The sequence below is a fragment of the Eumetopias jubatus genome, unplaced genomic scaffold (genome assembly GCF_037043125.1).
Source record: "Eumetopias jubatus isolate StellerSeaLion01/CBP00866 unplaced genomic scaffold, mEumJub1_p1.0 scaffold_2, whole genome shotgun sequence".
In the NCBI taxonomy this organism is placed as follows: domain Eukaryota; kingdom Metazoa; phylum Chordata; class Mammalia; order Carnivora; family Otariidae; genus Eumetopias; species Eumetopias jubatus.
The window spans coordinates 154,844,765-154,866,876 of NW_028274808.1; the positions used below are offsets into that span (position 1 = coordinate 154,844,765).

The following is a 22,112-nucleotide window of genomic DNA, read 5'->3' on the forward strand; positions in this document are numbered from 1 at the left end:
TGAGAAACATTCAAATCATTCAACTAGATAGTGCATTTATATTCAGGCCAAACCAATATTTGATTTCAGATTCTGGTGAACACTACTGATCAATAAAAATAAACGAAGTTCTTTCACTTTGAATGTCCAAGTCTGGTCTGTTAGGATAAACTAATTTGATTTGGCTGCTTTTAGCATCGACTTTAATTTCAGGCGTGCCTTGTAATTGGCTGATGTTTGGTTAGCATTCTGTATAGGAACTTCTTCCTCATGTTCATATTTTAAGATCTCTATGTATCATGCCTATTTCCTAGAAACTGTATTTTGTTTACCTGAATCTGGGCATTTGGAGGTGGTAAGGAGTAGGGATAAGCATTGTGGAGAATTTATAGAGGACTAGTCCAAAAGGACCATTATATTTTAGAGCTTCCCAGAATGCTTTCTAATGACCTGAGAGGATTCTGGATTCCCTTAGACCTAGTCACAAAAACATTCTCAAATGTTATGAAAGTTCTTTAATCACCCATTTTTTTCTGAAAGGAACTTAAGTTCTCTGATAATTTCCATTAACATGCATGCCTCACATTTTCTTTGTCTAGTAATAACTCTTGAATAGGTCACCTGTGAGATATGTAGAAGGCTACAGAGAAGTGATATTTTTAAAGAATCTAAGAATCTATATCTATCTATCATCTACCTGTCATCTACCCATGCACACACACACACACACACACACACATATATACACACACATTTATTTAGGCATAAATTAATATACATATTTATATATATATTATACTTAAACATAAAATGAGAGAGTTTTTTTAAATAGGTAAGATTCTTCACATATGGTAGGGTACATAATGAAAGCATGATTTTTAGGATGTATAGTGTGCAGAAGACATCTTGTATACAAAGTATTATATATTAGAGTGGCAATTAAATTGATAAAATCACCTTCAAATAATAGAGAATCTGTGATATCTGGATATGCTATAAAAATTAAGAGCCCAATATGTTCTGTTGCCTCTTCAAATCATATAAGTCTTTTACCTTTCACTAGAGGTTTCCATGGAGAGGAACAACTCTGAGTCTTAAGTCAATTTTTTGAGGGCTTGTTTTACCAGGGCTGAAAAAAAATGTTAAGAGCCCAGGCATTAGAAACTGATTGCCCGGGTTTAAATTCCAATTCTACAACATACTAGCAGTATGATCCTGTGAAAAATCACTGAATATCTGTAACATATAGTAATCATTACACTTAACCTTAGTGTCATTATTGAGATGAAATAAAATAATCAGAGGTTATCACTGTGCCTAGAACATAATAAATGCCCAAGAGATGTTATATTTTTTGCATTAGCTTCTATTTCTGGCATTGAAAATACATAATATTTTACATTTTCAACAAGAATACTGATTTCCTAAATACTTTATTGAAAATTATTGAAAAGTTATACCTACATTGTAATCAATTTGCTTTATTTGTTTATTTATTTTTAATGCAATTGTGCTTTCCACATCAGTCGATTATGGCTCAATAATGCTACATGGCAGAACTCCTCAAAACTGACTGACTTAAAACAGCTGTCATTGTTCTGTCTCACACATCTGCAGTTCACCTGTGGCATCAGGTCATCTTGGCTAGACTTACTTGGGAGCCCTGCTTTATGCTGGGGGGCAATTGGCCTTGGCTCCTCCATATGCATTGGCCTCACATCTGCTCTATGTGAGGACATTCTGAGACCCAAGTTGAAGGGAAAACTTTTCCTAGGGCCAAGACAGACTCACAAGTGTCCTACTGCACAAGCATAATTCACACCTTAATTCACATCACGTTTGTTAGTATCCCACTGGTAAAGCAAGCCATGTTGCCAACCCAACATAACAGAGCAGGGAAGTATGCTTCTATGAAGGTGAGGACAGCAGTGAATATCTTTAAACAGCATTCTAATCTACTATGTGACTTTGAAAACTATGTAATAGATCAATTAAATTTTGAACATTTAAAAATATGTTGATAGCTATTAGTATGATTTTAATATTAACCCCTAATTTTTAAATAATCATTATCTCATAAATGTTCCCTAATTTTTTAATAATCATTATCTCATAAATGTTCACAACAGTCCTTCCAGGCAAGTGATGTAAGATTGTGCACATGTTCTCCACAATATTTGGTAAAATTCAGACATAAATCTTTGGATCTATATTAGCCTGCTTGGGCTCCCATAACAAAACACCACAGCCTGGGGTGCTTAAAAAACAAAGATTTATTTTTTCACAGTTCTGGAGGCTGGAGGTCCAAGATCAGGGGATTGGCAGAGTTGGTTTCTTCTAGGGCTTCCCTTCTTGGTTTACAGATGGCCACCTTCTTGCTGTGTCTTCACATGGTCATCCCTGTGTGCATGTGTGTCTAGTGTGTCTCTGTGTGTACTTGAATTGCTTCTTCTTATGCAGATACCAGTCATATTGGATTAGGGCCCACTGTAAAAACAAAGCAAAACACAACTTAATTTTAACTTAATCATGTCTGTAAAGAACGTATTTCCAAATACAGTTACATTTATTTATTTGAGAAAGAGAGAGAGAGAGAGCACAAGCAGGGGAAGAGGCAGGAGCTTGACATGGGGCTGATTCCCAGGACCCTGGGATCATGACCTGAGCTGAAGGCAGATGCTTAACTGAGCCACCCAGGCAATCCACAAAAGGATTTTTAAAAAATATCTTTAAGATGTTAGGAAACTCAAAAGATTGATCATTTCTGTTTAATGTTAAAATGAGAAATAAAGGAAAGGTACATATCCCAAGGGTCAGAGCAGTAGAGTGAGAAGAGCAATGATGGTGCTGAGATTGGGATTCAGAACCGTGCATCCGTCCAAATTCTATCACTAATTAGCAGATTTGTGTGGGCTCAAGTAACGATAATCAGATTTTTTAAAAGTATAAATGCCAGTAAAAGTGACCTGGAAAAAAAATGGGGTATTTAAGCACAGACATTTGTGTCTGCTATCCGTTAGAAGAAGGTCTTAATAATTAGGGAAGTTACTTAAATGTCTTCTTTGAGACAGGCTATTTCACAACCAATAATTCTTTTCAAGGTTTATTAATCTAGTTTTTCCTAGTTTCCAAGGATCTCTGAGCAATATGATCAGTGTTTGCAAATTTTTAAACAAAAGGAATAAACACGAAGTAAAATAGTATTGCTTTCGGTTTTTTTCATTATTTAGGGTAATATATATATTTTTTTCTTTTTGAGCTGTGTTTCACTTATTATCCCTTTTCTGAATTTAATGTTTTAAGTGTGTAACCGAATCAGTTCATGTTCATGCAGTGATCTCTAGGGTCAAGGTAAAATGTCCACCATGCAATGTATGTCTAGCTCTCTGTCGTTTTGAATTTCTTCCAAGATTTTGCATATTTTCAAATTTAACCGCTGTATTAAAGCTGTAGGTTTCCTCTCTCATTTGCTTTTTCTGAGTAGGAAATTGGTTCCCAAACCTCTTCTGTACACAAGTCACAAAAATGGTAGGTGTTTTCTCCATATGTCCATCCTTCCTTTTCTTCCTTCCTTTCTCTTTCTCCCTTTCTCTCACTTTGTTTTTTTGTTTCTTTCTTCATTCTTTTCGGTCTCTATACATTTTAACAGATAAGAGGCCTGTGAAATGTTGGGAGGCAGATAAAGGAATAAAGAAATTTGAGATCAGAAATTAGACATTAATATTACTGCTTACTGAGCTTATTTGCTAAAGAATTAAACATGGCATAACTTTCTTCTTTTGTCATAATCCTATCTGAAAGGAATAGCTGAAAGAAACATCCTGGAAAGCCAATTCAGTGTAATATTTTAGATACTTGGGAGTCAACATTAAATATTTTAGCAAATGATTTAAAATATAATTCACCTAAAGTAACCCTGGTTTAAAGACTTTTTTGGGGAATTATAATAATGAACCATATTTATTTTTTCTCTTTCTCTTTCAGGGATTTCTTATTAGAGTTTAGAAAGTTAAATCTTAAACTATAAGAAGATAAAATAAGTCCAGCTTTGTCAAACATTTGATCTTGAGATAATAAATTAGAGGTGCCTTCCTTATAGTGTGGCCTCCTTCCCATGTGTTTCATATTCTCGTCTCAGTGTTATATCATCTATTCAAATATCATCTATTCAAAATAAAGCAAAACCAAAACTGCAGGTAGAGGAAAGAAATGTATTTAGGTATACATTTGTATACCACTCATCGAGACATAAATATCCTAAATGCTAAATTTTTTGCTTGTTTGATATGTCTACAAATAACTAGTATATATGCTGGGCCTTAATTGATTATTAAAGGACCTGTTGTCAGTTTGAAACTTTCCTGTTTCTATTCTTTCTTTAATGATGGCTCTACTGTGTCCAAGACTGTACAGATTTATAACTCAGACCCAGAAAGTCTGAGAGGAAAAATTTGGATGAAGATACCATGAATCAGTCCTACATACTTCCTTCTTTTTAGCCTAAAACAAACAAAATGGAAAGAAAAAAGAAAGAAACAAATTAGTCTAGCAATTGAAGATAATTGGTTTGTTTCAGAATTAGAGTAATTAATCCTAGCTTCCATAAAAGATAGAAAAAAAATTCTCTTGGCTTATATAAGAAAGACTTAGTTATTGCTTACACAGCCTGACACAAGTCATGTGGCCTTTCTGGGTCACTTTTATGTAGCAATGACTTCAGATGCTAGAAGTCTTTCATTTTATTGCTCCATTGTCCTAGGACTCACTGATTCCCTACTTCAGGGTGACTGGGGAGCCAAAAAGATCCATTAGGCTCTTCAGGATGTTTTAAGTTTCAGGCCTGAAAGTAATATAATCCTTTCCCCAAAATTTTCTTGGGAAGATGTCAGTCACAGGGCCTAATTATTTGCAAGAGAGTCTGATAAGTGAAAAGAAGCACATACTTTGGTACAGTCATAATCTCTGCCAGTTTGGGGAAGTAAGAAAGCAACAAACGTGTAATGGAGATTGAGGTCAAAAAAGATCAACAGTAAGTATGTACAAAGTGCTTTAATATATCAATAGAGGCAGGAATGACTGAGTTTAGGGCTAAGAAGAATCGTATATTCAACTAAACCAAATTCCTTATATAAATGAGTAAATGGATGTCCATTCATTCATTTCTTCTTTCTTCCACTTAGCATTCATTTACTAAATGCTTTGTGTATGTCAGGCTAGGCTCTCTGTTTATGTATTGGGAATGAGATACCATTTCTGCTTTAAAGAAGTTCAGAGACTTTGGAGAATATCACTAATAATGCACTAAAAAGTGTATGTGCTGGGTGCTGTGGGAGCATAAAAGAAAGAGCACCACACTCTACATGAAGATTAGGATTCGAGACCTTGGAACTAAAAGAAGCAAGTTCATACAGAGTCCGTAGGAAAACTCAGACCAACAGATTTGGATTGGGCAAGGGAGGAGGAAATACAGGTAAAGCAAATCCCATTTTAAGTTATAAGTGAAACTGGAATAATCAGAGAAAGGCACATCTTTCACAAAGGTTACTCTGAATCAGATGAAGTGATTTGATTAAGCTCCAGGATTCAGTTTGTAACCTGGAATTCGGTGGTAGTCTCTAGAGTTCCAGCCCATTTCTCCTTCTTCTTGGAAAGATATATTGTAGGTAGGTTAAAAGCCTTGGCTGTGAAACTGGTATAAATTCTGTGTTCCAGTTTTAACTGTGTAAATGAGTTATTTGTTGAGCTTTTATTTTTCTCATCTAAAAAATGAGCATAATATATATGTATATTATATGTATATAATATATATAAGCTCAACAACTCATTTACATAGTTAAAACTGGAACTATGTAAGTTAGATTAGTTCTTGGTTTGCAATAATCATTCAATAAACATTTGCATACATTAATATTACTACCTGCTTAAGTGTATAAGATATTGACTATAAGGCCTCAATGATTTAAAGACTAATTCACTGATTCATTAGTTCATTAAAACTCATTACATGGAAAGCTGAAGCCAGTCATATTACATTGGATTGTGTGGTTTATTGGTTAAAACAGCTTTGGTTGTTTAGTCCCATGGTTGCTTTGACAGTTTGTCCAAATGATCAAAACATTTTAAAGCTATTAAGTAGAAGGTACTATATTTGCCATAAATATCATGACATGGAACATTTAAAAAACATTTATTGAGATTTAGGAGTAGAAAAGCAGTATCTTTTTCTTAGTAATCCTGACTTAAGAATATGTTAAAAATCCATTGTTTGGTTACACCAGGGTCTCTTTATAGATTGTGGCATACAGGTTATTAAATAAGAGTCATGAGAGGCAATTCTAGAAGTGAAACAGCAGTGGGACATCATCATTACATTACATTACAAGTTGCAGTGAACTCATAAGAAGTGGAAATCTGTAGGAAGAAGATGATTCATAGATAGCCAGACAAATTTGATTCTGAATTCTGACTGTGCTATATGTTAGTTTTGTGCTCTTAGGGTTGTTATTTAGAGTTCTGTACTAATTTCCTCCATTATTTTATTTTATTTTATTTGAGAGAGAGAGAGAGGAAGAGAGAGTGCATACAAGCAGGGAAGGGGGCAGAGGGAGAGAATATCCAAGCAGATTCCCACTGAGCGCAGAGTTGTATTTGGAGCCCAGTGTCACAAACCATGAGACCATGACCTGAGCTGAAACCAAGAATTGTGTGCTTAGCTGACTGAGCCAGCCAGACACCCCTAATCTTCCCCAGTTTAGGAAGAGAATTAAAAATTCATTCCATGTGGTGTTTTTGTAAAAATCAAATGAATGATTTCTACATTTGTTCTAAGTACGTATATTTAACATTATGATATCTCTAAAATTAGAATCTGTTCTACCATAGGTGGCATGCCATAGTTTAATTGGTAATGTATATTGTTCTTTCTTACGGGTGCATGAATTAATGATGTGTCTTACAATTGATGGATTTGGCCAAGTAGAAAATATGCAGTTCATCCTAGTACTTAAGGATGACATAGGTTTTATTTTCCTTTTCTTTTTTTCTGGTTCCTCTATGTCGCAAATTATTTGGTCATATAAGAACATGTCTAAGAGCCTGTGCAAATAAAGTAAATGAACAATCAGGAGAATTACCCAGATATTTAATACTAAGAATAAAATTTTAGAAAAATTAAGCTGTGCAGAAGAGATGTTTGGATTTTAATTATGGAGACCAAAAGTCAGTTTGTATTATGTCATTATTTATATAAAGGAGATAGTAACAAATATTACCTCTTTGAGGGATGTAACAGAAATGGTAACATGTTAACATTAAAGACTCCTTGACCTTCTCAGGGAAGATTCATACTGTGCCACCATAAATGGACTTAACTTCTTTTCTCAGCTGGTGTGTGTGTGTGTGTGTGTGTGTGTGCATGAGAGAGAGAGAGAGAGAGAGAGAGAGAGAGAGAGAGCATACATCTGTATGCCTAAATGTTATTTCCCAACACCTAAGGCATTGTATTTCCCATAATCTTAAGAGAATTCTCAAAACTATAAAGTAACTGTATTATAAGGGGAAAAGTCATCTTTCATTTAAAGTTAAAATTAGAAGCATACTATAGTGGCATTATTTTTCCAACTCAGATGTTTTAATCAAAGAATATTTAATTTAAAGAAAATCTTCGGAAATCTAATATTTAACACAGTTGAAAGCAGAGCTGCTCACAAAAAGGAGATGGCATGATCCAATGTCATCTCATTGGTTCCTCCCTTACAACCTTTCTCGCAGGAGGGACCTAGGGGAGCTGGCTCTTTGGAACAGCCAGGGCACAGTTTGCAAACTACTTCCACAGAGTATAGGTGAGTAGAGTATGAGACTGCATGCTGTCCTGTAAATGTAGAACTCTCTATTTGAATTTGGAAACAAAGTGAGAATGGTTCTAATATTTTTTTAATGATGATTTCATCTGTTTCTAATTTCAATAAAGATTCAGTTACTGTAAGCATTCAGAAAAAGATAAGATGTGAAAATGTTTTCAAATATTGTACCAGTTAAGAGTTATTATGGATTGTTCATTCACTATAAATTAGCTATACTCTATTTTGACAGTTCAGAAGAAAATATGTTGACCCCGCAGCTCAAAAACAAAATACATAACAAAAGCACAAGACAAATCATTCATTGTTGGGCTATACTTTGATAAAGTTGATAGTACTGAAACTCTCTGCTTTTGAATTTAAGGATGGTATTAATTCTTTGAAACTTTGAAGGCAATAACCATTTTACACTGAATAGACAGTGATATTCTCTCTAAAGTATTAGCTACAGTTACTCAATATCCAGTATACTTTAAAAAAATACTGCTTTATTTTAGTGGTGAGATTTATTTGTAAAACAATAACCAATACACATTAAACTCTAGTAGAAACATTTTTTATGGATTTTTATTTTGTATTGGTATATGCCATGCTACACTACACACAATTGCTTATTTTCGTTTTGTCTGCAATTTGTGATTACTAACAGAATATCATTTTGTAACTTATCACATAGGTGTTTACTAACATTATTCAATATCTACCTTTCATGTGTAAAAGAATGTGTTTCTAAACAGCTCTTTGTTAACACTAAGCACAAAAATAACATAAAAGAAACTGTTAGAAACTAGATTAGCAATAGCCAGAATAATGAAAAATTTTTTTTAAAGATTTTATTTATTTATTCATGAAAGAGAGAGAGAGAGAGAGGCAGAGGGAGAAGCAGGCTCCCAAGGAGCAGGGAACCCAATGCGGGACTCGATCCCAGGACCCTGGGATCATGACCCGAGCCGAAGGCAGACACTTAACCATCTGAGCCACGCAGGCGCCCAATAGTGAAAATTTTTTAAATTTGTATAATGCATATGATTCAGAATGTTTTATGAAAATCAAATGTAAAGCATTGATTTTTTTAAAGTAATGTTTGATCTATATCAAAATATCTGGTATACATACACACATAGGAACATATATAAATAAATGTAAAATAATTCAAAACTAGATACACCATCTGGAGATATTTTAATTGCAAAATTAACTGATTTCCTATCACCTTTCTGTTTAGAATAAAAGCAATTTTTTCCTTTTATTCAAATATATGGCATAAAACATTATGTAACAATTGTTTTGATTTCTTTATATATTGTAATACAATTGTGATTGTAGCATTAGCACTTTCTCATGGCACATAATTATCATTTCTTATCTTAGTGGAAAAAATTCAGATCTCATCTCTTAGCAAGTTTGATGATTATAATACAATATTATTGTCTATTTTTACTGTACTGTGCATTAGATCTCCAGAACTTATTCATCTACTAGTTGTAATTTGTACCGTGAAACATCTCTCCTATTCTTCCACCCCTCCCACCCCCTGCTAACCACGGTTTTACTCTGTTTTTACAAGTTTGCATATTTTAGGTTTCACATTTAAGGATATCATACAGTATTTGTCTTTGTCTGATTTATCTCACTTAGCATGATGTCTCCAGGGTCATTCCATGTTGTCATAAATGGCAGAATTTTCCTTCTTTCTCACGGCTGAATAATATCATACACACACACACGGGGCCCCTGCTTGGCTCAATCAGTTAAGCATCAGGTTCTTGGTTTAGGCTCAGATCATGGTTTCAGGGTCTTGAGATCAAGCACCTTGGCTGGCTCTGTGCTCAGCGGGGAGTCTGCTTGAGATTCTCTCCCCTGCGTGCACGCACTCTTTCTCTCCTCTCTCTTAAATAAATAATAAATAAATAAATATAACTTTTAAAAATATTATACATACACATTTTCTTTATCCATTCATACTTTGATAAACACTTATCTTGTTTCCATTTCTTGGCTATTGTGAAAAATGCTGCAATAAACATGGGAGTGAAGATGTCTCTTTCAGATAGTGATTTCATTTCCTTCATATATATACCCAGAAGTGGGATTGCTGAATTATATGATAGTTCTTCCTTTCACTTTTTTATTAGTAAAAGTAAATAAGTAACATGTGCATGCACATACTATATAGTGAAAGAAATAATTTTTTTTTCTTAATCTTAGAAATTCTCGGATATATGATGATAGGAGGCTGTGGGTAACAGAGTTAGTAATATGTTTCTGTATTATATTATTAGTGAAAACTTATTTATAAAAATTATGTGAAATAAAAGTAACATCTTTACATTTACTACTGTTAAATTTACTACTATTAAAATCAATAATTTAAGTATTTACATGCATATTTACATATACATAAATAAGGCAGAGACACAAGAGAAAGGCATTAACAATTTAGAAAGAACAACTATGCATACACATGCATATTCAACAAGCATTTTTTAAAATGGATTTCAGAGTTTCTAAATATAGGGATTGTTTGGGATTAGAAAAGAGGCCTTAAAATAGAATATTATAAAAGCTAAAATATATGAGGAAATATTTAGAGATTTCCCAAATAATAGGATGTGATAAAGTTGCTTTCTTCTCTTTATATCTGGTATACATTAGCAATGTGTATTCTCGCATGTTAGACATAGAAGAGTTCTTCTCCCTTCTTTGTCTTTCTAACCATTAAGCTTAAATATGAATGGTTTAATATGAAAATGTGGTTCTATATTCCCAGAGGTTTTTTATTTACTTTGCTTACTATTTGGACTCTCTTAAAGAATTTAAATCTAAATAATAATTATTTATTGCTGAATACATTACTCTAAAATTAGATGAGAATTTTTTAGACACTAAAATGACAATTCTTTCATTTTTGGTAAAATGCTGTGCTATTTAAAAGATCAACATTAAAAAAGCAACATTAATAGATTCTAAATATTGTTACTTAAACATAATGTCTTCAAATACTATTTTCCTGGATTGAAGAGCAAGGCAGCTTTTTTCTGCTGTTGAGAAATGTATTATTATCCCTACATGCTGTAAGCAATTCCTCTCCGAAGCAACCACGTTCTTGTGGAGAAGCTGACTTGAGTTAGGGCAGAACAGTCTTTGTTATACCTCATTTACTTCATTTATCTAAAAAAGTGTCAGTAGCAACTTTCTATTCTTACAGTATATGTGAAGGGGTCATTAAAATGAATTATGCTGAATTATACTGGAGAGGTCAGAGAAACATCAAGGGTTGTATGCTGCCTAACTAAATCCTGAACAAGAATAATTACTTTATGTGTTTTCCAAGTAACATCTATTGGTACATGAGATTTAGGGATTAAAAATTCACCAAATATACACGATAGTAGACTTCCAGCCTTCAGAACTGCGAGAAAATAAACTTTTTTTTTTAATTTAAAGTATTTTTTTTTTTTTTAAGATTTTATTTATTTGACAGAGACAGAGCGAGAGCAGGAATACAAGCAGGGGGAGTGGGAGAGGGAGAAGCAGGCTTCCTGCTGAGCAGGGAGCCCGATGCGGGGCTCGATCCCAGGACCCTGGGACCATGACCTGAGCTGAAGGCAGACGCTTAACGACTGAGCCACCCAGGCACCTGAGAAAATAAACTTCTGTTGCTAAAGCCACCCAGTCTATGGCATTTTGTTATGGGAGCCTGAGCAGACGAAGACAAAAGGTTGTATAGCACATGTAGACAAAAATCAGACTAATAATGAAGACAATTATTTACTCAGTTAAGAATGTACTGCTGTACAGGGAGCACATGAGCGGCCAGTGGAGCCTCTGGCATCCCAGACTCAGCTAGAGGTGAGCAGGGCGAAGCAGGAGCCCACAGCAGAGCAGCTAGTACAGGTGGCAGCGGAGAATGAGAAGGATGAACACTGGCTCAACTATAAGCCCCCTGCCCAGAAGCGCATCCAGGAGATCCAGGAGCTGGGCAAGGATGATGAGAGTCTGCGCAAGAACAAAGACACCCTGTTGGGCCGTGTGGCACTGTCTGCTGACTCCAACGCCCCCTGTGTTGTTGTGACTTGCCTGCCCCTGGTGTGTAGCCTGGCCCTGGGTCCTCTGGAGCTGGACCTGACAGGTAACCTGAAAGAGCTTCAAGAAGCAGTCCTTGTACGGAAGTAGGGTGTGGAATACCGGAGAAAAATCTCTTTCCAGTGAACCGGGAAACTGTGTCTGGTGTGAAGTACATCCAGCACATGTACAGGGAAGGCCTCAAGATTGACAAGACCAACAACCTGGTGGGGAGCTATGGGACCCAGGCAGAGGAGTACAAGTTTCTGACCCTCACGGAAGAGGTGCCCAAGCATATGCTGGCTCGTGGCAGCTACAACAAGTCCTGCTTCACAGATGACAAGACTGACCACCTGTCCTGGGAGTGGAATCTTACCATCAAAAAGGAATGGAAGAAAAGAAAAAATAAAAAAGGGAATGGAGGGACTGAGTCCTGGCCTGGGAGGTGAGCAGTCGTCTTTGGACCGATGAACGGACCCGTCTGATATGCCCCACCCCTACCACCACCACACCCATCCCAATAGCTTATCAAAGTGCTCACAAGTCGGCTCCCTGGCGAGCCCCACCCATCCCTTCTGGCCCTGCCTGTAGGGTCTGGTCTTCCTGCTTCTGCCTGTACAGGGGGAAGGAGTAGGAAGAGGAAACTTCCAGCACAGGCCTCCACCGCCCCTTCTGTACCCTTCAGTTTCCTCCACCTGTCCTAACCTGACCTAAGGCCCTAGCTTTTCCAAGGGAATCATGGGATTCTTAGGTCCCTGTGGGTCTTTTAATTGCCTTGAATCCTCTTCTTTCTCTTCTTCTAGGGTGAGGCCTCTTGAGGGCCAGCCACCCTCCTGCTTTCACCTGTCCTCGGTCGGTTCATCCATCGCTGTGGGTCACCATCCAACCATGATGCCTTAACATGTGGAACGTGTGCTGTGGGGGCCGACAAGCACCTCTAATCCCCTTTGTCTGCATGAGCATGTGGTCTCCTCTGGTCCCTGCCCCATTTGCAATCCCTATGGCCTGGGGAGGCGTGTGGGATGCGCTGCTCTGGCTCCCCTGCCCACCAGGGACTAACCAGCCCCCTCCCCAGGCCAAGGCTGTGGGGATGGCTCCAGGGGCTTGGGGAAAGCCAAACTGTCAAAACTGAAGTACCTCCCATTCCCTTCTGGGAGTCCAGGTGTCCTCATGCCTCTGCCTTCTTTGTTCCAGTGGGCAGTACCAGAGCCCACAACCCCAGCAGACAGCCCTCACCAGTCAAAGCCAACACCTGAGCCTTACTCGTCTACCTGGGCCTGCCGGCCTGGAGTCATGTGCATGGCCTGTCAGTATTTATTGCCTCCATATGGGCTGTCCTCCTGGCCGCCTGGCCTGACACCTCTGTCCCCAGGCTCGGTGGCACCATTCCTTGGCAGGCCCTCCCCGGATCCAGCCAGGACAACTGTGGGACTAAGTGTCACAGTTGGAGCCCTCCCCTGTGCCTCCCCTCCCCTTGTCCCACCTTGCCTAGAATGCTCAGGAGCCTGACTTTTCTTCCCCTTTTCTGCCAAGAAATAAACTCCCATGAAGGGAAAAAAAAAAAAAATAAATAAATAACCTTGCTATCTCACATGAGAATAATGGGTGGTCCAAGTGTTTATTAAGTATTTATTTATACCGGAGAACTTATAAAAGAACTAATTTAGATCAAACTAAACACACTCATGGATAAACATACTCTTTTTTTTTCTTTTTCCAAAATCTTATTTAAATTCCAGTGAACATACAGTGTAATATTAGTTTCAAGGTGTAGAATTCAAAGATTCATCAATTACATAAAACACCCAGTGTCCAGTTGGTTAAGAGTCTGTCTCTGGATCTCATCTCAGGTCTGGATATTAGGGTCCTAAGTTCAACCTAACTTGAACTTAGTTTTTTGTTGTTGTTGTTGTTTTAAGATTTTATTTGTTTATTTGACAGAGAGAGCGAGCACAAGCAGGGGGAGCTGCATTGAGTTCCACCCTGGGCATAGAGCCTACTTAAAAAAAAACAAAAACATACAATACTCTGTGTTCATCATCACAAGTGTCCTCCTTAATCCCCATCACCCATTTTAGCCAACCCCTGTCCACCTCCCCTCCAGTAACCCTCAGTTTTTTCTCCATAGTTAAGAGTCTGTTTCTTTGCCTCTTCTCCCCCTCTACCTTCATTTGTTTTGTTTCTTAAATTCCACATATGAGTGAAATCGTATGGTATTTGTCTTACTCTGACTGACTTATTTCACTTAGCGTAATACTCTCTAGCTCCACCCATGTCATTGCAAATGGCAAGACTTCATTCTTTTTTTGGCTAATATCCCATTGTATGCATATAACATAATGTCTTTAGCTCTTGGGCATTTTGGGCTCTCTCCATAATGGCTGTTGTTGATAATGTTATAAACGTGGTGAGATATATACCCATCCCTTTGAATCAGTATTTTTGTATCCTTTAGGTAAATATGTAGTAGTGCAATTGCAGGATGGTAGGGTAGTTCTATTTTTAACTTTTAGAAGAACCTCCATACTGTTTTCCAGAGTGGCTGCATCAGTTTGCATTCCCACCAACAGGGTAGGAGGGTTCTCCTTTCCCCGCATCCTTGCCAACATCTATCATTTCCTGTGTTTTAATTTTAATCATTTCTGATGAGTGTGAGGAGATATCTCATTGGAGTGTTGATTTGTATTTCCCTGATAATGAGTAATGTTAAGCATCTTTTCATGTGTCTGTTAGCCATCTGTAAGTCTTGTTTGGAAAAAATTGTCTATTCATGTCTTCTGCCCATTTTTAACTGGATTATTTGTTTTTGGGGGGTTGAGTTTGATAAGTTCTTTATAGATCCTGGATACTAACCCTTTATCAGATAAGTCATTTCCAAATATCGTCTCCCATTCTGTAGGTTACCTTTTAGTTTTGTTGATCGTTTCTTTCACTATGCAGAAGGTTTTTATTTTGACGAAGTTCCAATAGATCATTTTTGCTTTTGTTTTCCTTGACTCAGGAGACACATCTAGTAAGAAGTTGCTATGGACTATGTCAAAGAGGTTACCGCCTGTGTTCTCTAGGATTTTGAAGGTTTTCTGTCTTACATGTAGGTCTTTCAACCATTTTGAATTTATTTTTGTGTATGGTGTAAGAAAGTGGTCCAGTTTCATTCTTTTACATGTTGCTGTCCAGTTTTCTGAACACCATTTGTTGGAGACTGTCTTTTTTTCCATTAGTCTTTCCTTGTTTGTTGAAGATTAGATGACCATATAGTTGTGGGATGATTTCTGGGTTTTCTTTTCTGTTCTCTTGATCTATGTGTCTGTTTTGTGCCAGTACCATACTGTGTTGATCACTAAAGCTTTTTAATATAGCTTGAAGTTTGGAATTATGATGCTTCCAGTTTTGCTTTTCTTTTTCAAGATTGCTTTGGTTATTCAGGATCTTTTGTGGTTCCACACAAATTTTAGGATTGTTTATTCTAGATCTGTGAAAAATGCTGGTGGTATTTTGATAGGGATTACATTAAAATATAGATTGCTTTTGGTAATATGGATATTTTAATGATATTTGTTCATCTAATCCATGAGCATGGGATGTTTTTCCATTTCTTTCTGTCATCTTCAATTTCTTTCATCACCATTTTATAGTTTTCAGAGTATAGATCTTTCTCCTCTTTCGTTAGGTTTATTCCCAGATATCTTACAGTTTTTGGTGCACTTGTAAATAGGATTGATTCCTTGATTTCTCTTTCTGCTGTTTCATTAATGGTGTATAGAAATGTAACAGATTTCTGTACATTGATTTTGTATCCTATAACTTTACTAAATTTGTGTATAAGTCCTGGCAAATTTTTGGTGGAATCTTTTGGGTTTTCTATGTAGAATATCATGTCTTCTGCAAATAGTGAAAGTTTGACTTTTTTCTTGATGATTTGGATGCCTTTAATTCTTTTTGTTGTCTGATTACTGATGCTAGGCTTCCAGTACTATGTTAAATAACAGTGGTGAGAATGGACATCCCTGTCCTATTCCTGACCATAGAGGGAAAAGCTCTCAGGTTTTCCACATTGAGGATGATTTTGCTGTGGATTTTTCATATATGGCCTTTTTATGTTGAAGTGTGTTCCCTCTGTCCCTACTTTGTTGAGGATTTTTATCATGAATAGATGTGCTTTGTCATGCTTTTTCTGTATCTGTTGAGAGGATCATATGGTTCTTATCCTTTCTTTTATTGATGTGGGTGTATCATGTTGATTGATTTGTGAATATTGAACCACACTTGCAACCCAGGAATAAATACCACTTGATCATGATGAATGGCTCTTTTAATGTACTGTTGGATTTGATTTTCTAGTATTTTGTTGAGAATTTTTGCATCCAAGTTCATCAGGGATATTGGTCTGTAGTTCTCTTTTTTAGTGGAGTCTTTGGTTTTGGAATCCAGGTAATGTTAGCCTCATAGAATAAATTTGGAAGTTTTCCTTCCATTTTTGTTTTTTGGAGTAGTTTGAGAAGGATAGGTATTAACTCTTTTTAAATGTTTGGTAGAATTGCCCTGGGAAGCTATCTGGTCCTAGACTTTTGTTTTTGGGAGATTTTTGATTACTGATTCAATTTTTTTGCTGGTTGTGGGTCTGTTCAAGTTTTCTAATTCTTCCTGTTTCAGTTTTGGTAAGGTTTTTTTTTTTTTTTTTTTTTTTAAGATTTTGTTTGTTTATTTGACAGAGAGAGAGAAAGCAAGCACAAGCAGGGGGAGCGGCAGGCAGAGAGAGAAGCAGGCTCCTGGCTGAGCAGAGAGCCCAACACGGGACTCCATCCAGGGCCTCTGGGATCATGACCTGAGCCAAAGGCAGATTCTTAACTGACTGAGCCACCCATACACCCTCAATTTTGGTAGTTTATATGTTTCTAGGTAATTTATAGATTTCTTTCAGATTGTCCAATTTGTTGGCATATAATTTTTCATAATATTCTCTTATAATTGTTGATATTTATGTGGTGTTGATTGTGATTTCTCCACTCTCTTTTGTGATTTTATTTATTTGCTTCCCAGCTCTTTTCTTTTGGTAAGTCTGGCTAGGGGTATATCAATTTTTTTAAAGAATTCATTCATTCATTCATTCATTCATTCATTCATTCATTCATTCATTTATGAGAAGAAGAGTACAGAGGGAGAGTGTGAGGGAGAAGCAGACTACCTGCTAAGCAGAGAACCCAGTGTGGAGCCTCCATCCCAGGACCCTGAGATCATGACCTGAGCTGAAGGCAGACACCTAAGTGATTGAATCACCCAGGTGCCCAGGCATTTATCAAATTTCTAATTTTTTTTTTAAAGAACCAGCTCCTGGTTTCATTGATCTGGTCTGTGTTTTGTTTTGTTTTGTTTCTATTTTATTTATATACTTATTTGTTTATTTTTTATTTATTTATTTTGCTTTTAATTTTCATTATTTTCCTTCTTCTGCTGGCTTTAGGCTTTGTTGCTCTTTTTCTAGCTCTTTTAGGTGTAAGGATAGGTTCTTTATTTGAGATTTTTCTTGCTTCTTGAGGTAGGCCTGTATTGCTGCATACTTCCCTTGTGTAATCACTTTTGTTGCATCCCAAAGGTTTTAGACTGTCATGTTTCCATGTGTTTTTTTTTTTATTCATTTCTTCTTTGATTTCCTGGTTGACCCATTCATAATTTAATAACATGTTGTTTAACCTACATGCTTTTGTGGTCTTTCCAAGTTTTTCCTTATGGTTGACTTCAAGTTTCATAGTGTTGTGGTCAGAAAATATGTATGGTATGATCTCAATCTTTTTGTACTTGTTGAGACCTGATTTGTGACCTAGTATGTGATCTATTCTGGAGAATGTCTCCTATGCACTTGAAAAGAGCATTCTGCTGCTTCAGGATGAAATGTTCTGAATATATGTTAAGTCCATCTGGTTCAGTGTGTCATTCAAAGCCATTGTTTCCTTGTTGATTTTCTGCTTAGATGATCTGTCCATTGATGTAAGAGGGGTATTAAAGTCCCCTATTATTGTTATATTATCATCAAGTAGTTCCTTTATGTTATTGATTATTTTATATATTTGTGTGCCCCCATTGTTGAGGGCTTAAATGTTTACAGTTGTTAGTTCTTCTTGTTACATAGTCCTCTTTATTATGATATAATGCCCTTCTTCATCTCTTATAGTCTTTGGCTTAAAATCTAGTTTGTATAACATAAGTATGGCTACTCCAGTATTCTTTTGACTTCCATTTGCATGATAAATGTTTCTCCATCCCCTCAATTTCAATATGTGGGTGTCTTTAGGTCTAAAATGAGTTTCTTGTAGGCAGCATATAGATATGTCTTGTTTTTTTGTTTGTTTGTTTTGTTTTTTGTTTTTAATCCATTCTGACATCCTGTGTCTTTTGATTGAAGCACTTAGTGCATTTTCATTCAAGGTAATTATTGATAGATAAGTATTTGATGTCATTTTATTACTTGTTTTGTTGTTTCCTAGAGATTTTCAATGTTCCTTTCTAGTCTTGGTCAGTTTTGGTTTTTCTTTCCCACTCAGTGAGTTTCTTGTAGAGCTGATTTAATGGTCAGGAACTCCGTTAGTTTTTGTTTGTCTGGGAAACTCTTTCTCCTTCTATTCTGAATAATAGTCATGCTGGATAGAGTATTCTTGGCTACAGATGTTCCCCATTCAGCATGTGGAATATATCATGCCACTTTCTTCTGGCCTCCTAAGTTTCTGTGGAGAGATCTGCTTCTAACCTTATCTGTCTTCCCCTGTAAGTTAGGGGCTTCTTTTGTCTTGCTGCTTTTAAGATTTTTTTCTTTATCTCTATATTTCGCAAATTTGACTACGCTATGTCTTGGTGTTGGCCTAATTTGTTGATTTTTATGGGAGTTCTCTGTGCCTCCTGAATTTGGAAGTCTGTTTCCTTCCCCAGATTAGGGAAGTTTTCAGCTATAATTTCCTCAACTAAACCTTCTGTCCCCTTTCTCTCTCTTCTTCTTCTGAGACTCCTATGATATGAATGTTATTATGTTTCATGGAGTCACTGATTTCCTTGAATCTACTCTCATGATGCATAATTCTTCCTTCTCTATTTTGTTCAGCTTTATTATTTTCCATAATTCTGTCTTCTATGTCATTTATTCATTCTTCTGGTTCTTCCATCCTTGTGGTCATTACATCCAGTTAGTTTTGAATCTCAGTTATTACATTTTTCATTCTGACTGATTGTTTTTATCTCTTTTATCTCTGCAGTAATGGTCTCCCTAATGTTTTCCATGCTTTTCTCAAGCCCAGTGAGTAGCCTTATGTTGTTGCTTTAAATTCTGTATCAGTCATATTACTTATATCTGTTTTGATTGGATCTCTGGCCATCACCTTTTCTTGTTCTTTCTTTTGGGATGAATTCATCCATCTTGGCATGTTGTCTAAGTCTCTGTCTTCTTCTCTGTGTTAGAAAAGCCTGTTATGTTTCCTGCTCCTAAGAGTGATGGCTTTATTTTAAGATTTTATTTATTTATTTGAGTGGAAGAGAAAGAGAATGAGTGGGGCAGGGAGTGAGGGGCAGAGGGAGAAGGAAAAGCAGGCTCCCCACTGAGCAGAGAGCCTGATGCAGGGCTCAATCCCAGGACTCCGGGATCATGACCTGAGCTGAAGGCAGACTCTTAACAACTGAGCCACCCAGGCACCCCAAGTAATGGCTTTATGAAGAAGAGATCATATACTTTCCAGGGCCTGACGCTTCAGGGTGTTTCTCTGATGTGTGCCGTATGTACTCTGCTGCTATGTTTTGACTGCTCTATCCCTAAGGCCAGTTGTCTGCACAGGCTCTCCTTGCCTACAATGGGGAGTGTTTGGACCTTGGCCAGAGTATGCAAGTTTTAACTAGGTGTGTTCTGGTCTGCTTGCTAAATGAGACCTGATGCTACTTCCATTAGAACTAAAGCCTTGTTGGACGTCTGGGTGGCTCAGTTGATTAAGTGACTGCCTGTCATGATCCCGGGGTCCTGGGATGGAGTCCCACATCGGGCTCTCCCTGCTCTGTGGGGAGCCTACTTCTCCCTCTCCCTCTTCTTGCCACTCCCCCTGCTTGTGCTCTCTCTCTCTGTGTCAAATAAATAAATAAATCTTAAAAAAAAAAAAAAAAAAAAAGAACTAAAGCCTTGTAGAACTCTCTGATCTATAGATGTGGTGTGTGTGGGGGGTGTTCTGCTGGTCTTCTGGGGAAGGAGCCTGCTGTGCTGGTCCTTAGGCACACTTGCCCAGGAAAAGCAGTACCAGCAGAGTATAGGTGGGCAGGACTTGGTGGAAGCAGGTTAGGAAGCCAGTGTAGGCACTTTGCTGTTTACTGAAGTTGGTTTATGCTGAAGGGCAGGAGAGGGAAATGTGTCAACCAGCTCCTTTGTCCCTGGAGAGGGGTCTCTGTGCTTGCTGCTCTCAGAAAATCACTCACAGAAGGGTGAGTAATTTCCACTTATGTGTCCCAAGCATTTTTCAGATCACTGTTTTCATGCTATCTGTCTCTGGGTTTCTCGGCTACCTGGAGCAGGGCAATGTACTTTGGGCTCTATCTCAGCCAAGCCTGCTGACTTTTAAAACTCGATATTTTAAGAAACTGGTGTGGCAGGACTTGTGCTGGTCTTCTGGGGGAGGGTTTTGTTGGGCTGGGACTGATGCACGTTTCACTAATAATGGCAGTTGTGCCAGTGCACAGGGTCATGGGACTTGGAGCAAAGCAGGCTAAACAGCCAGTGTCTGGGTTTGCATCCTCAGCAGGTGTCTTTGTGCCTATGGTAAAGGGCAGAGGAGGGAAATGGCATCCACTGGCTCTTTTGTCCCTGGAGAATTATCTGTGTGAAGGCCACCTCTCACAAATGCGCTCTAGGAAGAGGGTATAGTCCCTCCCTGTGTGCCTTATGTGATCCTCAGATTGTATTGTCTGCCTTCTCTCCAGGAATAGGGCTGTGCCCACAGGGCTCTGCCCCAGCCATGCATGGTGACCTCTAAAATTCCACTCTTTGAACCCCACTGCTTGCAAAAACTTATGAAAATTAGTCCCTTGTTTTCCCAGCCAGTGGCTTTGGGGAAGTGTTCTCCTTGTGTGTTCTTCTGTGTACTCCACTTTCTCTCCCCTCCCACACACTCCTGTACACAATAGGTTTATATTACAGCATAGCAAAAATAAGGTTCAGAGTAAAATGTCAGAATGTGTATTAAAATACAGTGTTCTCAATTTCTTTTTTGAGTTTATATGAACTTATAATTCTTTGTATTAATATCATTAAAGAAGAAATTCAAAATATAGAATCTTTTTGAAACTCACATTGAAATAGAGCATCAATTTAGGGCGCCTGAGTGGCTCAGTTGGTTAAGCATCTGCCTTCAGCTCAGGTCATGATCTCAGGGTCCTGGGATCGAGCCCCACATCAGGCTTCTTGCTCAGTGGGGAGCCGGCTTCTCCCTGTGCCCCTCTCCCCTCATGCTCTCTCTCTCAAATAAATAAATAAAATTTTAAAAGAAGAGAAATAAGGCATCAATTTAATTGAACCTATAAATATAGCTTAAATTCCTATTTAGAAATAATTAGGGAATATTTATTTTTAGGGGAAATTTATTTTTATACAAAAATAATAATTTCAACATCATGGAGGAATTTTTTTTTTCCCAAAATAATGCATGAATTAAGCATGTTTTGTTGTGTGATTGGCTTATATGCGATATCTTGCAGGAACAGTAGGCATGAAATCAATTTATGATTAAGACATAAATTTAAAAACTTTACCCCTGGATGGCTCAGTCATTAAGCATCTGCCTTTGGCTCAGGTCGTGATCCCAGGGTCCTGGGATCGAGCCCCGCATCGGGCTCCCGATGCTCTGCAGGAAGCCTGCTTCTCCCTCTCCCGCTCCCCCTGCTTGTGTTCCCTCTCTTGCTGTGTCTCTCTCTCTCAAATAAATAAACAAAAATCTTTAAAAAAAATAAAATAAAATAAAAACTTTACCAGATGAGTTGCCCTTCTCAATGGCAGCCATGTAAGGGAAAGAAGAGTGGGGGAAAAAAGTGTACGAACAATTTAGGAAATTAGAAATTAGATATAGCCATTGTGGACTCCACATATTCAAACTTTGCTCTTTGGAATAATTTTGATAACATTCAATATAAACCTGATCAATGTGAAAGTTACAAAGTGGCCCTTTATGTAACTAGGATCCATATAATGATATA

At 37.4% G+C, this 22,112-nt stretch overlaps 1 non-coding gene and 1 pseudogene across 1 annotated transcript; both read left to right on the plus strand.

Moving 5' to 3' along the window:
* Nucleotides 1-994: 994 nt before the first annotated feature.
* Nucleotides 995-1,110, plus strand: LOC114206871 (U5 spliceosomal RNA). The gene has a single exon (XR_003608730.1). It is a non-coding gene; the product is annotated as a U5 spliceosomal RNA (small nuclear RNA).
* A 737-nt stretch (nt 1,111-1,847) lies between these two features.
* Nucleotides 1,848-13,260, plus strand: LOC114206677 (rho GDP-dissociation inhibitor 1 pseudogene; annotated as a pseudogene).
* Nucleotides 13,261-22,112: the final 8,852 nt, after the last annotated feature.